This window comes from Sapajus apella, unplaced genomic scaffold, assembly GCF_009761245.1.
Source record: "Sapajus apella isolate SASKATOON/1434 unplaced genomic scaffold, GSC_monkey_1.0 scaffold71, whole genome shotgun sequence".
Taxonomy (NCBI): Eukaryota; Metazoa; Chordata; class Mammalia; order Primates; family Cebidae; genus Sapajus; species Sapajus apella.
This window is the reverse complement of record NW_022437011.1, coordinates 2821006-2842374: the sequence shown is the minus strand read 5'-3', so window position 1 is coordinate 2842374 and position 21369 is coordinate 2821006.

Sequence of the window (21369 nt, the reverse complement as noted above, 5' to 3'; positions counted from 1 at the left end):
GACAAACTGAACATTATTCTAAATAGGGTAACGAGGATAAAATGATGTCCCCGCAGGAATAATAGAAGTAAGCAGGTAAACACCCTGAGGCTAGGCGCAGTGGCCCACACCTGTAATCCCAGCACTTTGGGAGGCAGAGATGAGTGGATCACTTGTGGTCAGGAGTTAGAGACCAGCCTGACCAACATGGTTAAACCCCGTCTCTAATAAAATTACAAAAATTAGCCAGGAGTAGTGGCGCGTACCTGTTGTCCCAGCTACTCAGGAGGCTGAGGCAAGAGAATCGCTTGAACCCGGGAGGCAGAGGTTGCAGTGAGCTGAGATGGTATCACTGCACTCCAGCCGAGGTGACAGAATGAGACTCTGTCTCAAAAAATAAATAAATAGGCACATATATACCCTGGAATACTGTGCAGCCATGAAAAAGAATAAGTTCATGTCCTTTGCAGGACATGGATGAAGCTGGAAGCCATCATTCTGAGCAAACTAACATTGGAACAGAAAAACAAACACTGCATGCTCTCACTCATAAGTGGGAGCTGAACAATGAGAACACATAGATACAGGGAGGGGAACATCACACACTAGGGCCTGTCGTAGTGTTGGGGGAAAGGGGAGGGAGAACATTTGGACAATATCTAATGCATGTGGGGCTTAAAACCTAGATGATGGGTTGATAGGTGCAGCAAACCACCATGGCACATGTACACCTATGTAACAAACCTGCACATTCTGCACATGTATCCCAGAAGTTAAGGTAAAATTTAAAAATAAATAAATAAACTTACCCTGGTAAAAAAGTCAAAAATAAAAATAAAATAAAATGTATAGAATTATAATAGCTTTCTCAAATCTCTGAAAGGCTGTCAGAAAAGTTGACCAAAGCGATGAATAAGAATGGCTCCACATACATATTTTGCTAGACTAAGATTTTTTTTTCTGTTTTCTCCTCTTTCATTTTCTAATGATTCTCCCTACTCTAAAATGTTGTTTCTGGTCTCTTTCATTTGATTCTCTGCTTCTCTTTCTTTTTCTAGCTTGCTTTCTTTTTCTCTCTGCCCCCTTTCTCTCTTTCCCTTCCTTTCATTATATTTCTTCCTAAATTACCCAAAATGTATAATAAGTATATTTTTTTCAAAAAGTTTTGTTCCTCTTTTTTATTAAAAAGGTGCGAGAAGGAGGAGAATGAGGAAGAACAGGAGGGAGGAAGAGGGAAGGAAGAGGGGAGGACCGGGGGGGAGGAGACGGGGGAGAAGAGAAGAAGGAGGAGAGAGAGGAAGAATAAACAATAATGATCTGTTTTTGTTCCACCTCTATAACCTGATGTATTTAATAAGACAAAGGTGTAATTGATGGTGGTTCCCAGGGAAGGAACAAGAGCATTTCCTCCCAGCATGGAGAGCAGGAGGATGAGTAAGGCTGAGCCTTGGGCTTTGGGTGTTATTTATCCCAAGTTCATTAGGGAGAAAGAAAAAGTCACAAAACAGTGGGTTTTTTACAGACAATATGAGGCAAATAGAACAGAGAATTTTAGAAAATTTGTGAGAGAAGACTTGTAACAAGACTCCTCTTCTAGGAAAGGAGCTTAAGGAAGTAATCTAATATATAGGCCTAAAACTATGCACAAGAATGTCTGTCACAGTATTAATTAAGATAACAAAGAACTAACATACCCTAAGTGTCCAACAATAAATGGTTAAATTATTTCTGAGACACAAATGTGAATTAATAGAGAAATAAATAATGGCATGGGGAAATACAAGGTAATGTTCAAATTTTAAAAATAATGAGGATACCAAATTAAATATATGTATTAATTTAGTCAATATCTTTTTATTGAGCTGCAACTTGCATTATAGCAGATATTGGACATTTAGTGGTGTGCATGATCCCTGCCCTCATACAGTTTACATTCAAATAAAACAGGATTTTAAATAATTAACTAGACAAATAATTAGTTAAATGCCTTTTGTTCCCTATTTCAATAAAGAGACATGAATTGATGAAAAGCTATAAGGAATGATAAAATATTAATGGTGAATTTTTAGATGGTAAAGCTGTAGGTGCTCGATACATTCTTTGTAAGTTACGTATTTTTTAAATTTCCTAGAATAGGAATATATTACTTTTTAAACAGTCTTAAATAAGAAAAAATGCCTAAGGAACACACTCTTGCAATTAATTTCTAACCTTCAGCTTCCCTTCCTTTCTCCTTTACGTTAGACACTAATGACACCTTCTACCTCTATGACCTACCTAGAAAACCAAAACAGGCAGTGGCCTTCATTCTTTCTTCAAAAAGTGCTGGACAAACAGAGTTTGAGGTGTCAGGTATGCAACAAGGCAAAAGACTGACCCTTTTCTTATGGAATTCACGGTGAGAAGATGGGAACAGATGGGTAACCAGTGCAACCATTACTCGGCACTGTGCTGAGCAATCCATATGCCTCATCTCATTTACTCTTCACTCAAAACTATAGAATAAATTCTGGTTTTAGACCCACTTTGCAGATGAGGAAACTGAGGCTCACTGAAGTTAAATAATACCTTGCAGGTGGAAGAGCTGGAATTCAGACTCCCATGGCCTGACTCCCAAGCCCAAGCCCTAAGTAAATCACCAGGAAGAAGACAGAGCTATGAGTTCAGCTGTTCAAGGTCCCTCCAGGAAGAGGACTCAGCCCAGACCTAAATAGGAGAGGAATCTTCCTTGCAGAAGCAACTGTCCCTGAGCCCTCAAGGGTTGCAGACAACTGCGTGTGGGCTGATTCTGGGAAATGAAAGCTCAGTAGGACTCGCATGTGGAATACTGCAGGGGAGTGGGGGAAGGCAGGAAATGAGGCCAGAGAATAGGCAAAGAACGAATCATAGAGGTCCTCGAAAACTCAGAACATTTCAAATTTATCCTCAAAAATGTTGGGAATCACTAATGTGTTTTAAGCAGGAAAACATCAGGGTCAGTTTTCTACTTCCAAAATATAATTCTGGCAACTTGGAGAATAATTTGCATGAATCAAGACTGAAGGCCAAAAGGCCACTTAGGAGGCTATAGTCATCAATCAGTAGAAAGATGATGGTGGCCCAAAGCAGGATAGAAGCAACAAGGAAAGACAAAAGATGTCTGGTCCCAGAGGTATTTTGGAAGTAAAGTTGGTAGATGTAGAGGAGGTGAGAGAAAGGCAGAAATAGGATGCCAAGATGTTTCTCTAATAGTATGCCAATTGAAGTGCCAGTCATTGAGATACAGCATACAGGAAGATGCCGTATTTTATTTAAAAATAAAAATTTTATTTTTAAAACTGAGCATTACTTTGTATTTCCCCATGCTATTATTTATTTCTCTATTAATTTACATTTGTGTCTCAGAAATAATTTGACCAGTTATTCACTTTAGGACAAGCTGGGTTTGAATTGCCATTGTGACATTTAGGTGGCAATGCCCAGTAAGAAGGCAGTATGAGAGTCTGAAGGCTCAGGAGAGGGAGCTGGGCTAGACGTCCATCTAGCTAGTGGTTGAGCCTTGGAAATGGATGAAATTCTCCTGGAAGAGGTGTGTCGTGAGAAGACAACATGGCTTATTATATTATCTGAAAAACATCAACATGTAAAGTTGGAGGAAAAGAATAAGTAAAACAAAAAACAAAACAGGAAATGAGCAGTTGCCAGGAAGGTAGAAAAAAAAATGCCTACAGAGGACAAATGTGGTATCACGGAAGCTGCAAAGAAACTTTTTCTGGAAGGCAGAAGTGGTCAGCAGGCAGAGAAACAAGGAAGTTGTCAGCCACCTTTGGGAAGCCAGCTTCGGTGGCAGAGTGAGGGTAGACGCCGGACCGGAGGGCAGCTGTCCAGCAGGCGAGTAGGCAGGAAGAAGTGGGGATAGCACCTGCAAGCACCTGGAAGCATGGCTGGAAAGGCAAGGAGAAAGAAAGAGCTATAGCTGGTGGAGAATCTGGGCTAAATACTGGTTTCTTTCCACTTCACAGCTGCCATGATTTGATAGATGAACTAGACCGATTTCTCTTTGCACGCACTAGAACTGATAAGTGGCATTACTATCAATCAGGAACCAATGAGCTTCTATATCACCTGATTTCTCTAGGAAGATACCAAAAATAAAGATTATGCAGAACCTCACAACATTTGATTTGGACTCCAAGAAGGCTGCAATTAACCTTTTGATTCTATATAATAATAAAATGTGATTATTATTTTGATTATAATAACACCAGCTAACATTTGTGGATCACCCGCTACGTGCCATGTGCTGTTCTAAAGGCTATGCATATAGCTATACAACCCATAGAGCTACAACACATACAGCTACAACAACCCATGAGATAGATCTTGTAAGTAACTGGTCCACAATCGCAATCACATGGCAAGCGAGTATTGGAATCAGGATTCTTTAAGGAAGCTTCTCCCTGACTTATCCCAGGGACAGAGGGAAAAAAAAGAAAATTGAAAAGGTCTGGGGCAAAAAAGGGTAATTCTGAGGTAACACTTCCATTCCAGAAAAGTCCTGGCATGAAAGGAGAACAAACTGGTCTGTAGGTACTCTCAGTTCCTTTTCCCTACTGGGTCAGGAGCAGACAATGGTATTTCCTGAGCGAAATGCTCTAGGCCTTGCTGGCACCAACCACATAAATATGTTCTTTGAAATTCTAGTTTTCTGAGGGCTGCAGCACAGAGGTGAGATGAATATCCTAAAAGGACTACTGAAGAGTGGAAAGCACAAAGTCCTTCTTGTAAATGGTCATCCCAATTTGATTCCATATCTGCATAGCTTTATACCATTTGCTGAGGGCCTTTATACCATTATCTCATTTAATCTTCGTGGCAAGCCTAAGAAAGGCAAGCCTAAGAAAGGCAAGCCTAGGGAGGAGCTGAGAACCCTGGAACTTTACACATCTTCTCCTCTCTTGTGGAAACATGCTTTCTCCTCTCCATTTTTTTTATATGATTGCTTGGCATCTGGCTTATCAGTGCCTATGTTTTATTTTACTGGGCTAAAGGGAAGGACAGTAGTAAGAATTTTAAATATGTATATATATATATGGTTTTGGACTAAATGAGATAATGATCTATGTCTCCGCTTAGGAGGAAGAAACACCAATACCAACGCTTCCCCGGCTACCTGGGCACATCAGAAATACCCAAGAATAAGTGAAACCCGAGTTTATGAGCTTTGCATCAGTCAGATTCAGTCAGGGGTATATTCGTTATGATTGGGATGGAACAAAAGAGTTGTGATATGAATTAGATGCTATGCAATTATGGAAGAAACTAGGAAAGTGAAATTCTGAAGTGATATTTAAAGGATCAGAAAAGGATTCATAGTAAACCTGAAAAGTCAAAAGTCAAGCACATACAGCAACCCAAGTGCGCTCAAAAGGGGTAGTGCAGGAGAGGTGTGTGGGAAACCATTGCCTCTCAGAGGCAAATGCGCTGGGTTTTGCAGATGAGATGATGGGTCTGGAGCTGCTGGTTGTCAAGAGGAAGAGCTGGAGGAGCTGGAAGCTACCAGGTACAGCTATGCCTGTCACTCCATCTGACCACATGACCTTCAGAGAGTGATAACAGCCGCTGTTTCACCTCTGCCTTCTAAATCTTATGCAAGTCTCTCTTGCACAACTCTTGCTGGAGACCATAAAGGAAAACATACATAGTTTCTGATTAAACCAAGCTGACACAGTAAAATCCAACACACAAAGTAAAAGACAAAGTAAAGTAAGGGTTGACTAACATGAGAAGAGATGTCAACTTAGAGTCAGCTTGCCTTTTCTTATACCTTCTACATGCCCAGTGTGTCAGCACACTTTCTAACACTGTACCATTATCTCCACAATGGCCTGTGCATGTATCCCCTCTTCTCTGTCCCCATGGTCATTACCCCGTTCAGATTCTCCTCACCTCTCATCTTGACGACTGAATGTCTTTCAAGTCCTCCACTCACTCTGCTCCCTCTGGCCTCTTCATCTTTTACACTTGATCTTTCTTCTGCATGGAATGCTGTTCCCCTCCTTTATACCTTAGGTCTTAGTTTAAAGATCACTGTATTTTGGAAGCATTTTGGATCTCTCAAAAAATCTGAGTTAGATGCCACACTGATTTTCTTCTCTATTCTAGTACTTATTACATTTCAGATCTTATTTAATTGTCTGTCTTCCTCTCCATCCCCACCAACTAGGGCATGACACCTAGGGGGTTCAACAATTAAGTGATTGACAGAATGAATGAATGGATGGATGAGTAAAAAAGTCTCTCCATTCCCAGCGTGTATTCTTGCTAATAGCTTCTATATTATACATTGAAATGATCTTTTTGAAAACCTGGACTTCAGTGGCTTGTCATTGCCAGTGGATAAAATGCAAAATCCTCATCTGTGCATTCAAGAACTACCACATGTAGTCCCAGCCTACCTTTTCTAAGCATCTGCCAGTATTCTCCCACAAGTGTCCTCTATACTTCAACCAGACTTATCAACAAATTGTTCCCTGAAGAAGAGTAATTATTTGCAGTACTAATTTCAAAAAACAACTTTTATTTATTGACCATATACTATGTGTTAGGCATTGTAGGATATATTTTATCTATCTTATCTCAATGAACTATTAAAATAGTCTTATGAAGCTCTCATCTCTTGCCCTTATTTTAAAGATGAGAAAACCAAAGTTCAGAAAAGATAAGTCACTTGCCCTAAGTCACTTGGCCAAAATCACATAGCTAGTAGGTAAAGCCAGTATTTAAATTCATGTATTATCCAAAGTTGAGACTAAAACCATTCCACTCCACCATATCTTCCTGCAAGAAGTTTTCACTGTTTGTTGAATTATTTAATTAACTAGGTGACTAATATAACCTAAATATTTTGTATAGCTTATGTCATTAGCATTCACACAACAGCTTTATGAGAGAAAAGCTATTATTATTCCCAAATTATAGATAACAAAAGTGAGACTCAAAGAAGTAAAGTAACTTACTCTAGGCCACACATTTTAAAAGGGGGAAAACTGGGAATTGAACCCTGTTTGCTTCCAGGCTGGAGCAACTAGCTATTATGCCACAGCACTCCTAGTTAGAATCACCAACTGCTGGAGCTGGACTGGCCTCAAGTTACCATCTTATCTCAAGGCACTCACTTCATGGATACAAATAACAATTCCCAGGAAGGCTAAGTGACAGCACTTGATTATGGTAAACTAGGACTATGGCTTGGTATCCAGTGTATTTTCATTATAAAATCTGTCTCCTTTTCTGACCAAAAATGTATCCTAGATGAGAGCCAAGGCTTGCCCATTAGACAACAGGGAGCACAACCAGCTTACTCAGTCTTTGTTCCTGCTGTACTGTTGCCTATTAAAATTCAACTTTATTCTGCTGGTTCTGAGGTTGTCTGTTTTCTGCTTTCTAAGAATATGAGGAATTTTGAGTCAGAGACACATCATAACTACCTTCCAGGAGCTTCAAAGCAAATAGAGACAGATGTTGCTGATAGAAACACTGTGATCATTAGACAAAGGTTCTATGAAAATAAGCTCTCAAGGCTTTCTATTTACACAAGGACTGGAGCTGGTGAGTCCTGGAAGTTGAATGTTTAACCTAAGTGGACCCTAGGGAATTGTCACCTTCCTGGAAGAGAGAGAAATTCAAGAAGAGCTGAAATGCTGTAAGAGCTGAAGCCCATCTACTTGGATACTGGAAGTTGAGTGGGGCTAGGGTATAGCACAAGAAAGCAGAGAGGCGGCAAGAGGGTTTCGGACTAAAGAGACAATAAATTTTTTTCACTCATTTAATTATTTCTTTTGTCAAAGCATATGTATGATACATCTACTATGAGCCATACTTTGTATGAGAACTTAAAACAGAAGGGCTTAACCTAGGCTAGCATCTCAGAGAAAACTCCTGTATTAGTCCATTTTAAGACTGCTATAATGAATTGCCCAAGACAGGGTAATGTATAAAGGAAAGAGGTTTAATTGACTCACAGTTCAGCATGGCTGGGGAGGCCTCAGGAAATTTATCATCATGGAGGAAAGCGAAGAGGAAACAAGGTACCGTCTTCACAAAGTGGCAGGAAGGAGAAGTGCCTAACGAAGTGGGAAGAGCCCCTTATAAAGCCATTAGATCTCAAGAACTCACTCATTATCATGAGAACAGCATGAGGGAAACCATCCCTATGATCCAGTTGCCTCCACCTGGTCTCTCCCTTGACACCTGGGGATTATGGAGTTTACAATTCAAGATGAGATTGGGTGGGGACACAAAGCCTAACCATATCAACTTCTCTCCCAAGGATAGGAGTTTTCTCTGAGACAAGAAGCTAGGAGATTGGGTAAAGACAGAGAAAACATTCCAGGCAGGTACAGGTAGCAGCTGTATGGCCATGAGGAGAGAAAACATAATACTTTGGAGGAACTGAATGAAGACCATTGTGCATAGGGAAATGTAATGATGAAATGGGATAATGAATTGGTTAGCAGGTTCAAATTGTGGAGAGCCTTTTAGTTTATTTTATGAATTTTTGTAATTAGAATATGGCAGTTTTAAAACTTGGTCCAAAATTTCTGATACTCCTTCTGTTGAGAAGAGCTTTCCTTCCCACTCTTTGAATTTCAGTCTTGTGTTGCTGTTCTGGATTCTGGGCCCATGCAGGTCTTAAGAAATGGCACCTTCTACTTCCTGGATTTGGGGGCACTTTTAGAACTTAGCCACCATGTTTCTAGGCAGTGCAGGCAGCCTGTGGAGAGGCTTGTGGATGGGAACTGAGGTCCCTGACTCTGAGCTTGCAGACAATAGCCAGCACCAGCTTGTCAGCCATATGAGTGAGCCATCTTGGATGTGGGTTCTCCATTCCCTAGTCAAGTCACTACAGGTGATGCTGTAAGAAGCAGAGATGAGTTTTCCCTGCTGAATTCCACTTAAATTGTAGAAGAAATTAACGTAGCTAAATGATTGCTATTATTTTCAAGACAATAAAGTTTGAAGTAGTTTGTTAAATAGAATAGATATCAAAAATATAGATAAATGAGAAGCCATTGAAGAATGTTGAGTTTTAAGAAGTTTGTTTCTCATTATAGTTTTCTCTTCATATAATGGGATATATCAGAGTTTTTTAATTCATAAGGTCACTCTGAGGACTGAATAATATAGTAAAAGTAAAGTGCTTCTACAGTGTTGGGTATTGAATAAGCCTTCAAGAAGTATACTTATTATTGTTATTTTTAGAACTTAGAGAAAAGGATGATTAAAAAAAAACCTATTCCATGAGTCAAAGGATGAGTTATTGGTCACTTGGATTAGAATGGCAAAAGTGGTGACAAAATGTATGGATTAAGGAGTTATTTAGGGTGTAGAAATTATGGGCAGTCATAATTAATAGATGTGGAAGCTGAGGAAGACTAAAAACTCAAGAATAACTAAAGGATTCTGGCTTGGAATGGACCAGCAAATGTAGCAGATAACTACATTTTGCTTTTCAGCATCTTTTCACCCTCCTGGTAATTTTTTCCCACGCACTTCTGAGAAATCAACCTGCCTCCACTCTTAATCCATTCGGTTTGAGCAGAGTGGATCCACTCCACTCCTCCTTCAGGTTAGACATATTACCCAAGCCTTAGCCAGTCCCCCAGGCAACTGGTGCCAGGCTTGGTACATGACCCAAACAGGCCAGTTAGAGCCAACAAGACTCTATTTTAGGGAACTTTATTTGTTTGAATTTGGAAAAGGAGTCTCTCTCTTTACTTTGGAACTTAAGCCTGTAACTTTTAATATATAAACGAGAACTATTGCAGTCATCTTACATCTGACCACAGAGCCAACACAGTGAATGAAAGGAAAAAACTAGAAGGTGATGGCATTGTTTAAGCTCTGGATCAAGTTATACCACTTGAGATATACCACAAGACCTTTTAGTTACATGAGCTAAACGATTTCTTTTCTTCTTTTTCTTTTTTTTTCACATAAGCCAGTTTGACTTGGGTTGATGAACACTTGCATTTGAAGCAGCCTACACTGATACATTAGTGATGAGAGGGAAAACTGTAGAGAGAAGCTAGGGTTGAGCATAAATTGGAGTGAATTGAGGCATAACTGGAAGTAGGAGAAATAGAAATGAAATGCCTAAACCAGTAAAAAAATTGTGGTCATCTCCCACTTCATTAGTCATCAGAAAAATGCAAATAATATCATAATGAGACACCATCACATATCTACCAGAACAACTAGAACCAAAAAAAAAAAAAAAAAGAGAGATAATTTCAAGTATTAGCAAGGATGTGGACTAGTTAGAACTCACACACACTGTCAGTGGTATTGTAAGTCTATGCAACTATTTTGGAAAACTGATTGACAGTATCAGTTTACTGCTCAAGCTGAATGTATGCATATCCTATGATTCTAAAGGAGTAACCAACAGAAATACATGCACATAAGCACCATAAGAGGTACACGAATATTCATTGCAGGTCTATGTAATAGCTTCAAATTGGACACTACTCAAATCCAAGTTAACCATACTTAACCAATAGAAAAAAAATCGTGGTGTATTTTCTCAATAAAATACTATACAACAATGAAAATTAATGAACCATAAAGCTCAAAACCAGGCAGAACAAATCTATAGTACTATAAGTGAGAATATTCGTTAGCCTTAGGGAAGGTAAGTGTCTGGAAGGAGTAATGGTGGGGGGGACTGTCTGGGATGCTGGTAATTTCTTATTTCTTAATCTGAGTTCTGGTTGCACAAGTGTGATCACTTTGTAAAATTTTACCTACAATTTCTGCACTTTTCTGAATATTTTCTATATTATAAGTTCAAAAAATAAAAGCGTGGGTATGAGGAGCCATAAAACAGTAAAGCTGGAAAGGAGGCTGGAGAGCTGAAAGTGGGGGAAATGATTGATTTCATGCCTAGTGTCTTCAAATTTTGGAACCCAGGAAATGGAGAGACTAAATGAACCCAGAAATGGGTGACCTTCCCTTAAAAGATGCCATTCCTTGATGTTGGGGAGCCCAATGTTGAGCCTTCCGTGATAGGGCAAAGCAAGATGAATCAAATGGAGCTGGCTGCTGTCCTCTCTAAGAATCTGGCCCTTGTCCTACAGTTGGGAGCTGTGGGAGCTGCAGCCTTGTTGATCTAATAGGCTAGGATCCCTGATAAGGTTGGAGACTGCCTTTTGGGAATTGTTTCAGTAAACTTTGGGGAGTCTTATGGGGAAAACAGATGAAGGCATTGGTTTCTTTGGACCTCAGGCTTGAAAATTCTCCAATCAAGTCTCACAGCCTCTGAAGAATAAGGAATTTCACTTAATTTCCTGTAGAAGCAATAGATGAAAGATGCAGAGAGGACAGCTATATATGTTCCACGAACTCCTAAATTCCAGTTTCTTCATATCTTTTCCAGTGCCATTAACTATTCTTCCTAAAGAGTCAATGAGGTTCACCTTCCTTCTCCTGGAGTTCAAGGAGTCTCTAACCTCCCAGCTTCACGGCTAAAAATGCTCCTTCCACAGAATAGTCAGAAGAATTCTCCAACATGCAAATCTGATTGATCATGTCATTCTCCTGCCTATGAACTTTAATGCATCCTCCATTTTGGGTTTCAGTCCAAACTTCATCAAGAAGCACAAGGCCTCGTGGCCTAGCCCTTGACCACATTTTCTAGAATCATCTCTGGTCTCCTTGTTTCCTCACAATCCAACACATCAGCCACATCCAACATCCCAGAAAGCATGTAGAATGGTGAATGTGGAGGTGGCTTCACACCTCTTGTGCTTTTAGCCCAAACACCCTTTCTTCTTTGTCTTCCCTTTGAATACTTATTTACCTTTGAAAAACCACACCTAGGCATCACTTCTTTTGGGAAGCCTTCCCTGAGAGCCCCTACTCCTTCCTCTCATTCTGATTTTCTGTTTTCTTTCATTGTACATGTTACATGGTTCTGTATTTATTCACTATGGTGTAGCTTTCCTATTAAAACTCAAGATACTCAACTGGCCAACTGGCCAGAATTTTATCTATCTCAGTCCTGGCATTTGGCATGTGATAGGTTCTCAAGAATGTTTTGATAAAAATATTATTCAAAGCATAGCTCTATGTGCTATTGAACTGTAACTGTCAAGACACTTTTTTTTATCATTCCTACTATTTATGTGCATATATGGTTTAACTAACTATGATAATAAGAATAACTAAAACTTTATAACTGCTTTAGGAAGGGTGTTATTTCATTTGATCCTTGCAACAGGGGCCCTCGTAGAATGGCCTCTTTCAAAGCCAGTCCTACAGATAGACCAGCACAGAAGTCTCAGAAAAAAAAGAGGGGGAGGAGGGAGGAACTATTAGAAGACCTCTTGATATTTATTTGATTCTCAGCTTTTAAAAAATTATATTTTATATGTTTTATAATATACACATGTACATTAGTGCATATTTGCAACTTATAAATGAATAAACAAATATATCTGGTGGGGAGTGCTTAAAATTGGTTCACTGATAGAGTACATAATCAAAAAAGTTGAAAGACATTGTGTTAGAGTGTACACGGGCCTCTGTGTTTCAGTATTTGAGCAAGGAGACTTATGTAGTCTGCCAGCTGGGTTGCAGGATGTATATCTTATAGTTTTGTGACATTTCTCTTCCTGGGTTATGTGCCTAAGCTCAATTCTCATTTCCCTATTTTTCTTATTCCTGTTTCCCAATTACTAGCAGAGGTAACAGTAGCATATATTGAGTACTCAGTGTCAGGTGCTCTGCTAAATATTTCCATACATTATCTCATTTAATACTTATAATAGAACAGAGAGAAAAAAATGGTGGATAGGAGGCAGGACTAGCTTGCAGCACCCACTCAGATGGACAGAGCACCATGTGGAGACCCACATCATGAACTTTTGCTCCAAGAACTACTGCAGGAACATGCCAGGAAAGCCAATCGAATCCACAGGCCCTTTGAAGAAAACAGCTTGCCACTGAAGGCTTCATGAGACAGCCAAAAAATTCAAAAGACAAAGAACATAATCTCTTGGGAGCTCCACAGTTCCACCCACCACCTGAGAAAACCACATATTTATCCAGAATACCTTAGGCCAAGCTTGTATCCTCCCTATACTACTGCAGCTGATGGTTTTTTGAAAACATCACCTCGGGGCTGGAGGCCAACCAACACAAAACTAGGGTGCTAAATAAAACAACACATAAGCACCCTAACAGAATCCACTTCATTCTCCTGCTACCTCCACCAGAGCAGGTGCTGGTATCCATGACTCAGAGACCTGAAGACAGATCACAGGACTCTTTGTAGACACTCCCCAGTACCAGTCCAGAGCCTGGTAGCTCCACTGGGTAATTAGACCCAGAAGAGAAATAATAATCAGTACAGGAAGTGGGACAGTGCCATACATCAAGGGAACACCGCAAGGGACAAAAGAATCTGAACAGCAGTCCTCAAGTCCCAGATCTTCCCTTTGACATAGTCTACCTAAATGAGAAGGAACCAGAAAAACAATTTCAGTAATATAACAAAACAAAGTTCTTTAACATTCTCAAAAGATTATACTAGCTCACCAGCAATTAATCTAAACCAAAAAGAAATCTCTTAATTGCCAGAAAAATAATTCAGGAGGTCAGTTATTAAACTACTTAAGGTGGACAGAGAAAGGTGAATACCAACTTAAATAAATTTTAAAAATAATACAGGGTATGGACAGAAAAATCTCCAGAGAAATAAATACCATAAATAAAAAACAATCACAACTAACAGAAATGAAGGACACACTTAGAGAAATGCAAAATACACCAAACAGTCTCAGCAATAAAATCAAACAAGTAGAAGAAAGAACTTCAGAGCTTGAAGACAAGGCTTTCAAATTAACCCAATCCAACAAAAACAAAGAAAAGATCATTTTAAGAAAAGGAACAAAGCCCCTAAGAAGTTTTGGATTATGTTGAACAACCAAACCTAAAAATAATTGGTGTCCACAAGGAAGAAGATAAATCTAAAAGTTTGGAAAACATATTTGAGAGAATAATCAAGGAAAACTTCCTGCCCTTGCTAGAGACCTAGCCATCTAAATACAAGAAACTCAAAGAACACCCAGCAAATTCATTGCAAAAGGATCATTGCCTAGTCACATAGTCATTGGATTACCTAAAGTCAAGATGAAGGAAAGAATCTTAAGAACTGTGAGGCAAAACCATCAGGTAACCTATAAAGGAAAACTTATCACATTAACAGGAGATTTCTCAGCAGAAACCCTAGAAGCTAGAAGGGATTGGGATCTTATCTTTAGCCTCCTAAAACAAAATAGTTATCAGCCAAGAATTTTGTATCTGGCAAAACTAAGCTTCATGAATGAAGGTAAGATACAGTATTTTTCAGACAAACAAATGCTGAGAGATGTTGCCACTATCAAGCCAACACTACAAGAACTGCAAAAAGAAGTTCAAAATCCAGAAAGAAATCCTTGAAATACACCAAAATAGAACCCCTTTAAAGCATAAATCTCACAGGACCTATAAAAAAATAACAACAGAAAAAATAAAAGATATTCAGGCAACAGTTAGCATGATGAATGGAATAGTACCTCATATCTCAATACTAACATTGAATGTAAATGGCCTAAATGCTCCATGTAAAATATACAGAACATCAGAATGGATAAGAATTTGCCAACCAAGTATATGCTGTCTTCAGGAGACTCACCAAACACATGACTCACATGAACTTAAGGTAAAGAGGTGGAAAAGGATGCAAATGGACACCCAAAGCAAGCAGGAGTAGCCATTCTTACATCAGTGAAAACAGATTTTTAAGTAACAATGGTTAAAAAAGACAGGGGCATTATATAACATTAAAAGAACTGGTCCAACAGAAAAATATCACAATCCTAAATACATATGCACCTAACACTGGAGCTCTCCAATTTATGAAACTATTACTATTAGACCTAAGAAATGAGATAGATGTCAGGAATATAATAATGCTGTCAGTACTCCACTGACAGCATTAGACAAGTCATCAAGACAGCCAACAAAGAAACAATGGACTTGAACTATACCCTAGAACAAACGGACTTAGCAGATTTTTACAGAACCTTCTACCCAAAATTTGCAGAATATACATATTCATCAGCACATGGAATATTCTCCGAGATAGACCATATGGTAGGCCACAAAACAAGTCTCAGTACATTTAAGAAAATCAACATTATATTAAGTACTCTTTCAGAGTACTTGATGAATATGTATATTCTGCAATTAATGGGTAGAATATTCTGTTTTGTTCCATCTCACACCACAATGGAATAAAATCAGAAACCAACTCCAAAAGAAACTCTCAAAACCATAAAAAATCATGGAAATTTAATAACTGGCTCCCTGAATGATCATTGAGTCAACATTATTCAAACTGAACAGTAATAGTGACACAACTTACCAAAACCTCTGGAATACAGCAAAAGTGGTGCTAAGAGGAAAAATCATAGCCTTACATGCCTACACCAAAAAGTCTAAAAGAGCACAAATAGGCAATCTGAGGTCACACCTCAAGGAATGACAGAAACAAGAACAAACCAAACCAAACCCAGCAGCAGGAAAAAAATAACAAGTATAAGAGCAGAACTAAATGAAATTGAAACAAAAAAAAATACAAAATATAAATAAAATGAAAAGCTGGCCCTTTGAAAAGATAAGCAAAATTGATAGTCCATTAGTGAGATTAACCAAGGAAAGAAGACAGAAGATCAAAATAAGCCCTAATTAGAAATGAAATGGGAGATATCAACTGATACCACAGAAATACAAAAGATCATTCAAGGCTACTATGAACACATTTAAGCATGTAAACTAGAAAACCTAGAGGAGATGGATGAATTCCTGACAACATACAACCCTCCTAGATTAAACCAGGAAAATATAGACTCTCAGAACAGACCAATAACAAGCAATGAGAGCAAAATTGTAATTTAAAAATTGCCAACAACAACAAAAAATCTAAGACCAGATAATTCACAGCTGAATTCTGTCAGACATTCAAAGAAAAATTGGTACCAATCCTACTGACACTATTCCACAAGATAAAGAGGGAATCCTCCCTAAATCATTCTGTGAAGCCGGTATCACCCTAATACCAAAACTAGGGAAGGACATAACAACAAAAAAAAGAAAACTACAGACCAATATCACTAATGAAAATAAATGCAAAAATCCTCAGCAAAATACTAGTGAGCCTAATCCAACAACATATTGAAAAGATAATCCACCGTGATCAAGTGGGTTTCATACCAGGGATGCAGGCATGGTTTAACACATGTAAATTGGTGGGACGTGGTGGCTCACGCCTGTAATCCCACCACTTTGGGAGGCCAAGGAGGCCAGATTGCTTGAGGTTGAGTGTACGAGATCAGCCTGACCAACATGGAGAAATCTGTCTCTACTAAAAATACAAAATTAGCTGGAAATGGTAGTACATGCCTGTAACCCCAGCTACTGGGGAGGCTGAGGCAGGAGAATCACTTGAACCCAGGAGGTGGAGATTGCAGTGAGCTGATATTGTGCCATTGCACTCCAGCCTGGGCAACAAGAGTGAAACTCCCATCTCAAAGAAAAAAGTAAGTCAATAAACGTGATACACCACATAAACCAAATGAAAAACAAAAATCACATGATCATCTAAATAGACTCAGAAAACACATTTGACAAAATCCAGCATCCTTTTATGATTAAAACCCTCAGCAAAATCAGCATAAAAGGGATATACCTTAAGGTAATAAATACTATCTATGACAAATCCACAGCCAACATTATATTGAATGGGGAAGAGTTGTAAGCATTCTCTCTAAGAACTGGAACAAGAAAAGAATGCCCACTTTCACCACTTCTATTCAACATAGTACTGAAAGTCCTAGCCAGAGCAATCAGACAAGAGAAAGAAATAAAGGACTTCCAAATCTAAAAGGAAGTCAAATTGTCACTGTTCACAGAAGATGTGACTGTATACCTAGAAAACCCTAAAGCCTCATCCAAAAAGCTCCTAGATCTGAGAAATGAATTCAGTAAAGTTTCAAGATGAAACAATATACACAAATTAGTAGCACTGCTATACACCAACAGCAACCAAGTTGAGAATCAAATTAATAACTCAACCTCTTTACAATAGCTGCAAAAAATAAAATATTTGGGAATATACCTAACCAAGGAGGTAAAAGACCTCTACAATAAAAACTACAAAACACTGCTGAAAGAAATCACAAATGACACAAATAAATAGAAACACATCCCATGCTCATGCATGGGTAGAATCCATTTTGTGAAAATGACCATACTTTCAAAAGCAATCTACAATCAATGCAATGCCCATCAAAATACCATCAGAATTCTTCACAGAGCTAAAAAAAACAACCCCAAATGTCATGGAATCTTAGGAACCACGGCCAAACATTGGAACCAAAAAAGAGTCCACATAGCCAAAGCAAGACTAAGCAAAAAGAACAAATCTGGAGACATTATATTACCTGACTTCAAACTGTACCATTATGGCCATAGTCATCAAAACAGCATGGTTCTGGTATAAAAACAGGCACATAGGCCAATGGAACAGAATAGAGAACCCAGAAATAAGGCCAAATACTTAGAGCCAATTGATCTTCAACAAAGCAAACAGAAACACAAAGTGGGGAAAGGACACCCTATTCAACAAATGGTGTTGGGATAATTGTCAAGTCACATTTAGAAGAATGAAACTGGATCCTCCTATCTCACCTTATAAAAAAATCAACTCAAGGTGGATCAAAGACAAACCTAAGACCTGAAACCACAAAAACTCTAGAAGAGAACATTAGACAAACCTTTCTAGAATTGGCTTAGGCAAAGGCTTCATGATCAAGAACCCAAAAGCAAATGCAACAAAAAACATAGATAAATTGATGGGACTTAATTAAATTAAAAAGCTCTACACAGGAAAAGAAATAATCAGCAGAGTAAAGGACAACTCACAGAGTGGGAGAAAATATTTGCAAATTTTTGCATCCGAAAAAGGATTAATATCCAGAATCTACAAAGAATTCAAACAAATCAGCAAGAAAAAAAAAATCCCATCAAAAAGTGGGTTAAGGATATGAGTAGACAATTCTCAAAAGAAGATATACAAATGGCCAACAAACATATGAAAAAATGCTCAACATTACTAATTATGAAGGAAATGTAAATCAAAACCACAATGCAATACCACCTTACTCCTGCAAGAATGGCCATAATTAAAAAATCAAAAAATAGTAGATGTTGGCATGGATGTGGTGAAAAGGGAACACTTTTACACTGCTAGTGGGAATATAGACTAGCACAACCACTGTGGAAAACAATGTGAAGTTTCCTTAAATAACTAAAAGTAGATCTACCATTTGATCCAGCAATCCCACTACTGGGCTTCTACCCAAAGGAAATGAAGTAATTATACAAAAAAGATATCAATCAAGTGGATAAAGAAAATGTAAAAAAAAATAATATACATATATATATATATATATATATACACACACACATACACACACACATAATCACACACAGACACACATACACCATGGAATACTACTCAGCCATAAAAAAGAACAAAATAACAGTACTTGCAGCAACCTGGATAGAATTGGAGACCATTATTCTAAGTAAAGTAACTCAGGAATGGAAAAACAAATAGCATATGTTCTCACTCATAAGTCAGAGTTAAGCTGTGAGGACACAAAGGCATGAGAACAATACAATGGACTTTGGGGACCTGAAGAAAGGATGGAAGGTCAGGGAGGAATAAAAGACTACACATTGGGTAGAGTGTACACCGCTCAGATCAAGGGCACACCAAAATGTCAGAAATTACCACTAAATAACTTATCCATGTAACCAAACACCACCTGTTGCAAAAAGAAAAGGAAAATCCTTTGAAATAAAATACTACTACTAATAAAATACTCATAATCGTTCTATGAGGTAAGTTCTATTATCCCTGGTTTACAAATGAGGAAACTAAAGTGAAAAAAACTTGCCCAAGGTCCCAGAGCTATGTGGTGGAGAAGAGATACAGTCCTACCTCTTGAATAAATAAGGTGGAATAGAAGAGTAGTTCTGGACTCAAACACAGATTTTGTCATTTATTAGAAAAGCTATATGATAGTATTGTCTTTACTTAGAGACAACTGACCCATTGTCTTAATGTCTAGTCTAACTCTATATTGGCCCTCCTAGCCAGGCACAAATGAAGCACGATGCATATGGAATTCAGCATTTCTGAAAGATGTGCATGCCTCACAGCACCAGTGGGAAACTACTCTTGTAAACAGCATAGTTTTTAACCACCACTACCCTCACCACCACTCCCATCATGGCAAAATGCCCAAAGTCATTAGGCAGTAAGTGCGTCAGTGTTTGAAGTGAGTCTCAAATGAAAGTGTAGCAAGCCAGTATGCCTTGCTTTCTGATGGCAAGACCTCACCGAATTGCTTATTTAAAGCCAGCATCAGAAGGAAGGGAGAAAGGGGTGATGGATTTTCCAAGACCAGCAGTGAAACAAATACTAGAGCAATGGAGAATGGCTCTATCTACTTCTCTAGCAGCCTGGGAACACATCCTGGGGCCTTGCTTTTCATGATCTAGTATACTTCCTTTATGCCCTGACATTTCCCTGTGGACCCTGGACCCTCAGAGATACATCATACAAGGCTCACTCTTCTATCTAACCTCTGAGTTTTGCACATTGCTACATAGTTATCCCATCTCCCAACTGCCTGTTGGCAAATGCACAACACTTCAATCTACCCAGGTAATGCTTAGTGGGGAAGTAGGATGTCAATGAATCCAGAGAACTTGTGATGATGACATAATGACTTGGCCAAGGTCACCCTCTGATGAAATTAAAAATGAAACTCAAGCTTGGTGTCTGTACTGACATCTGTGGATAACCCACTCATTTTTGGAACCTGACTTGGACATCTTAGGAGTGTCAGGTTCATAATGTACTTGAGGAGCTTAACTGAGACAGTGTCTTCTTTTTTCCTCCTCTCTTCTCTTTGAGAGATGTGGTCTGGCGAGGAGCAGAGCAGCTTTTTCCCAGGCATTCAAGTTTGAGTTGGTTTATTTCTGGTGCACTGGGTGGGGCAAGCCAGGAGACCCAACTAGGATACCCCATCCTGCTGCTAGGAATAGAAGTAGGAGGCATCCAGTTTTCCACCGATTGGGAGCCCAGGCTGAGTGACTACAACAAAGCCTCAAATTAACATAGATCAGCAGAGGGGAAAGTGTCCCAGACAAGGATGATGAAGTAGATGATGACAATGACAAAATAATAATAATAATTATTATAGCAACTGGAATTTATTGTATTTTGCATGCATTAGCTCATTTAACCTAACCTAACATTATTTTTAATATTACATGTGTACATTTGTGGAAATATAGGCACAGAGTGATTAATTCACTTAAGCCATATAGCTCAAAGATAGAAGAGCTCAAAAATCCAATGTCTGACATCAATAGCTGAGTTAAAGGATATTTTTTTAGACAGCAAGAACATTTTTATAAATGCGATCTGAGCTAACACCCAGATGACTAGATGTGAGTCTATAAAATAAACAAAACCAGAATGGCCCTAACTACCATTCTGGTTGGAGGGGAGAAAGGGAAGAGGAGGTGACGCTGAAGCCTTACTCTCTTGGCCCCTCAACCATGCCACTCCCGGAGAGGAAGAGGAGCTTCTGTAGAACACAGTTTTTAAACAACTGGTGATCACCATCAGCCTTCTTGTTTGTTTGTTTTTTGTTGTTGTTGTTTAGAATGGCTACATACATTTTGATGTATTCAAACACCAAAAGTACATTGCAATGAAAAATATGCACTATTCCTTCATGAAACAAATAAATGAATTTCACAGATAGAACATTCAGTCAAAAAAAGAGTAATTAATGTTTGCTTTAATTATAAGAAATTTCAGAAACTGGTAAACCCAGTCTATGATGACAGAGGACACAGGGTGACTGACTAGCTTTGAGGGCATCTGTTATTTTAAAATGTAAGAAAACAAAAGTTGGATAAAGAAAATTACTTAATATTTTATTTAGAGTCAAGTGGAATTCAAAGTTTCCATCTCCTACAGTATTTTTACAAATAGCCAATTTCTCACAAATATTTCCTGAAACCTTTCTGCTTGCTAGGTGCTAGGTGCTCTTTTAGACCCCAAGCACTCGATAGTAAATAAGAAAGACAAGTTCATATTCTCATGTTGTCTGTATTCTAGTTGGGGGATATTGGCTGTAAGAAAATGAATGAATATATGAATAAATCAATTAAGAAAATACCAGATAGTGATAAGTAAAATGTAGAAAATTAAAATAG